The 8389-nt window shown below is 29.9% G+C and overlaps 1 long non-coding RNA gene across 1 annotated transcript; it reads right to left on the reverse strand.

Moving 5' to 3' along the window:
• Window positions 1–279: 279 nt before the first annotated feature.
• On the reverse strand, window positions 280–1666 carry LOC114383044. The gene is made up of 3 exons (XR_003660376.1): window positions 1140–1666; window positions 926–1003; window positions 280–546 (listed from the first exon to the last, which is right to left on the reverse strand). It is a non-coding gene; the product is annotated as an uncharacterized LOC114383044 (long non-coding RNA).
• Between the last annotated feature and the right edge of the window lie 6723 nt (window positions 1667–8389).

Consider the following 8389-nt stretch of genomic DNA (forward strand, 5'->3'; position numbering starts at 1 on the left):
ATCATTCCACCTTATTATAAATAATGTTATAGTTTTAAGATTAGATAATAAACCCTTACCTAATACCATGGTTGCGTGGTTATTTTAATCTATTATATATCAACATATCAATGTATTAAAGTTGAGTTGTTAATTTTCAAGTTGAAGATCGACCAGTACGCACGTCTTGTGTAATTAGAAGACTTTGCGATTTATTTCCTTTTGGGATAATATATGTAACTAGATGCCTGATAATTCTTTCGGTTCTTCAGATGTAAATAGGCAAGAACACACACACACACACACACATATATATATATATATATATATATATATATATATATATATCATACACTCTTATAAATAGATTTTGGTTATAAAAGAAAACCCGTATCTGTTATTATTATTTTTACAACTTTTGTTCGAACAAATTTACAATCATCATGGCAAGAACATTCTTGTACTCTTATGCTGTTTGTTGTCTACAGTAATAAGCCTAATTTCTTCTCTCTCATTCTTGTATCTTAACAAACTTCTAAAAATCTACTATATATAGATATCCATGACCTGCAAATGCAAAAGAACAGAAAAACTTAACCAGCAAGCATCATTCTTTATAATTTTTCTAATTTCATGTGAGAAAAACAAATTTTAAATATCTTTGGTATATCTATCAATATCATATAGAAGTATATGTTTTTCAGCTATCTTGATACATTACAAACTAAAAACAATCAGCGATCCTACGGTCAAAACATAGTGATCGATACAATCTCCCCGTCAGAGTCCCCAGTTATAAGCATAACTCACTATTCAGATCATTACTTCTAAAACATAAGACATTAATAGCCTTTCCTGTGTTTAATTAATGTCAATACAAGGTAAGGACATTCCAAGAGGTATATAAACTTCAATACATAAGAAATTCACATGCATGACGATGTACCTTTTGTTCCTTCTATTCCAAATATGCATTGCAGATGGTAGAATTTTTGCTTTTGTTGAACTTGGGTATGATCTCTAGCTGAAAGAAAGACAACAACTAAGATTCATTTAACAGATTGATATGTTAATTCAACAAATGCTCTATTAGATTGGAAATTCAATCTTTAACAACATCCTTAAGAAAAATAGTTATCTATCTGTCAACCATATCACACCTCGAGGGTAGATTTTTAAGCATAAGCACTAAAGTGGAAGACGATCGAGAAGCCTCGAAGAAATCGTGTTATTGTCTGAAATTAATGAAGATGTAGCTAGCATTTTAAGAAATTAGTTTATGACCAATTCCTCCTTGACTAGGACCCGATAAAACTCGAGCCATGTGGAAGTGGTTGATGGGGACAGAAACAGGTGAACGCTGAAACGCTCGCGGTTGAGGCCTTGAGGCTTCCGCAAGCAATGATGATGTGAAGAAAATCAAGACAAGAATGAAGATAACGAGGGAGAGTGCATGGTGCTGGGTGAACAAGGTCAAACTCGGAAGATACTTCATCTCCGTTTTGTTCTCTTGATTTGGTGATCTTTGTGGCTGTTTGGAAAAGATTAAAAAACTTGGATCTATATATGATTCTCTTTCCACATTCCATGTTTAAGAAGCTATGAGTACTTCTAGCTTCTGATTCACGTGAATCGATTTTGTGTAAACAGGAAAGCAACATGCTGTTAACTACTATTTGTTTGTTCTATTTGCTAGTGACACTTACTCTAATGCGTTTAAAATTGATTATGAACTGCTTAAGCAATTTTTGAATTAAATCAGAAAATTTATACTCAAATTTATTTTAAAATTTATTTTATACAAAATCATTTAAACATGAATATTAAAAATCAATTTTACCAATACTTATCTAAACATACGACACTTATATATTGGAGGAAATTGAAGAGGAAAGATGGAACATCTAAAAAATAACATAATCTGATTTAAGTTTTCATAATATCTTTTTAAATAAATCTTTATTTTTTTTATTTCTTTCTATTTCGTTATTTATTTTTTCCTGCAGTTTTTATATCTTTTTTGTTGTAGAAAAATTGTGATAATTTCAAATAAAACCAACATCATTTATCTTATTCTTGTTATTTGTTAACATTTTGCTCTTTCGGTCCTTTAAAGTTGTAGTAGTGTTATATTTTTTATTAATTTTTTAATAATTTATTTTATAAAAAATATGTAAAAGAAAGGGCACAGGTGACAAGTTATTATCATTTATTAAAAATCTATATAATTACCGTATAAAAGTTATATAGCTAAAGTTATATGTATCTACATAAATTCCTATATATCTACACTCGTTGAGTTATATTATTTAAACACGTTTTTATAATTTTTTATTATATTAATTATCAAATTTGATTTTTAATTTTTTTTAATAATACAAAGTTGTACGAAGAAAGCAATATCTTGATAGTAATGTATATGATCATCTCGTTTAATATTCTTATTTTGTCCTAAAATATATTTCGTATATTTTGAAGATAAACTTGAGTTATATTTTAGATCATTTCAATAAAGAATATTTTTTACAATATTCATATTTTGGTATTAGATTTATATTAATATTATTTGTTTTAAAATATACATTAATTGTAATTTACATTTTAAATTATATACTTTAAATATCCATAATATTAAATTAAGAAATCAAGTCGACCTATTTTCATCAAATATTTAATAGGATTTTAATTGGATTAGATTTAATCCAAGTAAATGATAGAAGCAACATTTTCTTTTTTGAAATAGAGAACAAGACAAGCTCAAATTATGCGCTGACCCTAGGTACGGCTTCAGGGATTTGTTGGTACAAATTATAACACATTCTAGCATATTTTTTAAGCACTTCAATCTACCCAAGTAACCCATCCACTTCCAACAATAATCAAATATTTGGTTTAAGATTAAAATATCAGATAAGGATTAAGGAATATCGGATTATTTTTTCTATATTAGCTGGTATGGGGCTTTACACATTTTACTTGTGAGTATAGATGAAGATCTGGATGGGGAAGCACTTGTTTCAGAAATTTAATAACGTCACCAACTACCCTTTGATTCACACAAGTCACAAGAACGAGTTATTCACGTTTCAGAAGCCAAAGTCACACACAGAATATTTTTTCGAGAAAAGTCACACAAAGTATATTAATTACGTACATAACATATGCCTATTTTATTAACCAGCCTGTCTGTATTCGATCACCACTTCTTTTATAAAACCAAAAATCATTATTAATTAGTAACACTCCTTGATAAGAAATATTGTTACACTAGCCTCACGAGATTGCATGACTTCAACTTGAAATAGTTGACAATTATTTATTGTCGACAACAACAATTTTTAAGGCCTCCAAAGAAACACATTGCGTTGACGTACCATTAAGCTTTTGTCTTTTAGTAAACTAGAAAACAACGGGTTATAAAAACCCAGTTTATCAATCTCATGCTTCAGAAGGGCTCATAAATTAAACATGATAATAAATTGCATCTTAATTTTCGAACACGATATGGGCTCATGTGGAGTCAATGGCTTCTTCATATAAGGTAGTCTCTCCCTTCCATTGTAATCATCTTTCCAAATTATTTTATACAGACCAATGAAATCTAATAAATAAATAAAAGAAAATAATAATTTTAAAAAATTAATCTTATTATCATTAATTTAGTTTTAGATTTTTACTTATATAATTAATATTATACAAGATATAAGTAAAAAATATAATTATTATTACATTAAAAAATTAAAATAATTATTATTTTAAGACAATTTTTTTTTCTTGAGATGATTATTATAAGAGAAAGGGAGTATATGATAATTTAACAAATAACTTGTGAAATATATAAATATAGAAGTACTCGGGGATCAAATAGACGAAAATTAAACTAAAACAAAGATACAGAGCTTCTTGAATTAAAAAAAAGGGCATAGGGCTTGCCCTATATATGCTCAAGAAAATAGAAATTTTGGGATATGCTCTATTCAAACGTTTGACTTTAGATTGTACCAGCAAAAAAATTCGAGTGTATTGTAATGCCCCCGTGTGATCTTTTGTAATATCTTGCCGAGTGGTTTGTTAGGTTGTGCGAGAAGCTTGGGTTGATTTGGACCTTCAGAGTCAAGTGGCAATTAATTTCTTTTGCACGTGATCTATGGATGCAAGTGCTACGTCTGAATTGTGTAAATGACTTTTGTGTGCGATGAAGGGTATCCATGGAGGACAATATTTGGATACGTTCTTTTGTTCTTTTTTTGAAGTTCAATTCTAATTATTTATACTAATTTTAATACAAATCCTAACTATATAGAAGAGTGAGATAAAAAGTATAATTTTAATTGGTGATAGTATCAAAAACACCTTAAAATGTAACTAAAGTTTGTTAGTTATAAATAATTGGGAGCATGGGTCACCCAAAACATAATTAAGTGACTAAAATATGAAGTTAGTATATATTAGAAGAAATCAATCCTTAAATGAATTTTAATATTTTGAGAGATTAGTTCTTGGTTTTTAACGGAAGAATACCAATGGTTAAAAAAAAAAAAACTGTAACTGAGTTAAGCAAGTATTAGTTGCATGCATGATTGCCCCTAATTAACAACAGTGCAATCAACAATATGATCTAAGAATAACAATTGGCGCAGTATATATTCATGTCAATTGCAAATTGATAACACAATATGATTAATAAAACAATTCGAAGACCTTTTCGGATTTTCGAAATCGCCTTTCTAAAGAATAGGAGAAGATAAAAAAAGCTTGGGGGGTAGGCACGGTTGTGTTCCCTGATTATGCAACAATTTTGTAGGTGAAGATTGTATGCATATTTTGAATTACATAAAACGCAAGGGAGTTGTTATTCAAGTTTTGCGGCACTGGAAAGGTCGAAGGTCAGATTAAGCAGGGAAAATAGATTTCGTTGATTTCGTTGATTTCGTGGTCCTTCAATTCATAGTCCTCAATGGCTTAATTTCTATCTGTATGTTACCAAAATTGAGCTAGCTATGTACCAACACACACGACGCCAGGATCATTCCTCCATAAAAGTCTTGTATTGAAAACATTTCTCATGTGAACATTCTTCCAAGTTGTAACAAAACTAAACTACAAAGCAAGCTACAATCGGATATTGTTGAACTGTAAAGGAAGGTGATCAATGCATAGGTACATTAAGGACACATGTGAGAAGAAGAGTGAGATTTTGACTAAGAAATTAAAATCAGAGATAGATTTTTTCTTCTTCTGGCTGGTGATTCATGGTATCATAAAGTACTTTTCTCTAGATTAGAAAAGTACATAGTTTTTGCTGGCTACACTAGATATGCTTTGTCTTAATTACTTTACTAATGCATATATATAACACTAATGTTTCCGGATAGAAAAAACATTAATCATTTAATACACGCGCAACAGATAATAGGGTGTCTGCCATTTTTTTTTATTAGTTATGATCTATATGGCTGTACAAAAATAATATATCTATGGCTAAAACCAATACGCTTTCCTTAGACAACATCTTAAAAAAATGATAGGGAGTGAGACTAGCTTTAATTTATTTTTCTTATATAAGTTTGAGAGGTAGGTGTAGTAATTATAAATTAAAATTTTACAACCATGTTGTGAACTGTATTTTGATTAGATCCATAAAGATTTAACTAAATAGATTAACTCGTGTTTCAAAATTTAAGAAATATGATTATGATTTTTTCCTCTTAAATACAGAGGCTCTATATTTCTACTTTCCTTATATCTGTAAAAAGACATCTTTTTTGTTATTAAAGATTTTACTTTTCTAATTTTATGAAAGGGTTCTAGTTTTCATTTTAGTTTCTCAACTATTTAGATGTAAAATCTCTTTCCTAACTGTATTAGAGTTTCTTTACATATGATATATTGAGGTTTAATTCTTGGAGAAAGATTGTCTCTAACAAATTAAAATATTGGTTTATTTTACACATATAAGTATTATCAACCAGAAACAATCATGCTCAATTTAGATAAAATTATTATAAACACCAAAAGTTGATGATATTACATTTTAGAGAATCCTTATAAAATATCAATAATCATCAAGAACATATTACGTTAGATCATCAAGAAAAATTTTAGAAATACCTGAATCCTCAATGATTGATTAAACATATGCATTGAAATATGAATATGTAAGTAATCGGTGACTTCATGATTCTTTCTCAATTAGAACCTCTTTATTCCATAATAAGATGTTCGTAATTTTAATTTGATCACATAAAATAAAATCCTAAATAACTAATATAATTATCTTATAATATTAGTCCACATTAATTATTAGAATAAAAAATTTCAACAGAGGAGTTATTAAATTTTTAACATAATTACATATATTCAAAACTCAAATTTAAAACCATTGATTTATGGATTGATCCAGACCCTTGACGGTAAATCATAACAATGGTAATAACAATATCTAATAGGAAACTACTTAAGTCTCTCACATTAGGTTAGGACCCTTGAGCTCGAGTATTGTGATTGTGATCCGATAAATTTGCAAGCCTTGCTGCATCTTTTAGTGTTAAGCACACATATATCCGCGTGATTTTCATAGGAATAGCTACACCTCAGGTGCCCCAAGCACCGCGGCCGTGAACTCAAAGGAGGTGACAGCTCAACCAAACGTGTATGTGGCTTTTCCTATGGCACCAAATTTCAGATCCACCTTGTCATTGTTTTTCAACCATCGTGACATGAAAAAATGGAACACAAGCATTAAAAAATTACAAAAAAGTAGTGAGCATGCAAGGTGTAACAAATTGTACATAAAACCATAGAATCATAAAAACCGTGTGAAACAATGGATTCAACGTGGACATGCTAAAGCATGTTTTTATGCTAGTAGACTATATTTCACTAACCTTCCTATTACTTTTGTTTCTATTCATTGAATAGAAAAGATCAGATTATTACTTTTGTTTCTATTCATTGAATCTGTATTAAAATACTTGTCATAGCAATTTCAATTGCAAACCGGACATCTACGTTCTGAAAATTTAACATTTTGAGTAGTAGCATCAGTGTATCAGTAACAGTGTAAAGTCAAATTTTAACAATATTGGAAGAATTCAAAGCAACCAATTCTTTCTCTGCAGGTGGAGCCTTGCGGCAAGCCGTAATTAACCCCACACAAATAAATTTTCAAATAGCTTTACACGAAATACATAAGAAGTTGGCCAAAGTCAAATCATCTTGCAGCTTTTAAGGACCCCACTTGGAAATAGCTTCACTGTCTCTGCCAGAAAATTTCTGTATATAAACTATGTAGCATCTCATAGTTTAGGACACAACTCAACACAAGAGCAAAAACTTCGTACACTGTTACATTTCTTGGCTCAAAGAGAAGGAAATTAAATACTCAAAAGAATAGTACTTGTTTGGAAAAACTAAGATGCAGATGAAGAAGAGTAGTCTTTGGATTGTGATGATTATCACAGTGCTTGTGGTGTCATCGCAATTTTGTTCTGTGCATGGAAGAGTTCTTCGATCAGAGGTGTTAAAGACACCGGTAGGTGACGGTTGTGAGGATTTCAAAGGAGAAGATTCTTCTCTTGGAATGGCAACATTTGCTGTTGCTTCTAACAACTCCAGCACTCGTCAATTTGCACGAAGCTTGGCGTATAAACTAGCTTCTGGACCTAGCAAAAAAGGCCCTGGACATTAGTCTTAATTGCTTGTTACTATGGCTTAATTTCTTCCACTTTTTTTTTTCTTCTTATTTTCTTCCATTTTTGGTTCTGAAATTGTTCTTTTCTTTCTAGGTCTTTGACTCATAGATGTTGAGCCTCTATCTTTCTCTACGTTTTTTATGTTTTGTTTCTGTTTTCACTTCCTCCACATACATTAATCTTGTGTTATATATATATATATGTAGAAGCTGATTGTAAAAACAACCAGTTACACTTTTCTGAATATTGGTAAGAGTAATGATATATCAACTCTCAGTTATAGTAAAAACATCTTATTGATGTGTAACTTTTAACTTTTTTCTTTCGTTTTTGTTGCATTATATAATATATCACCTTTATACTTTTCTCTCTATGTGTGGATGAACAGTACTTGACTGTCTATCGATCAATTTTGTTCCACTATTAATATTGAAGTCTTTATTATATTATACATCATGAAGGATATGCAAATTGCACGATATGCAAAGCAAGCGAGTGTTCTTTATGATCTCCAACTCAACTCATAATAGGTGGTGCAGGTTGTAATTACGCTTGAAAATATTAAAAAAATATGAGATGAATACAATATATATTACTCTAATATCCTTTAATGTTTGGAAATATTTATATATACTAAGCCCCTCTTGTATATTACCCTGACACTCCCGATGAGGGAGATTGGTGTGAGCATTGAATTAACAATGGGGAATATTGTG

The sequence above is a fragment of the Glycine soja genome, chromosome 14 (assembly GCF_004193775.1).
Source record: "Glycine soja cultivar W05 chromosome 14, ASM419377v2, whole genome shotgun sequence".
Taxonomy (NCBI): Eukaryota; Viridiplantae; Streptophyta; class Magnoliopsida; order Fabales; family Fabaceae; genus Glycine; species Glycine soja.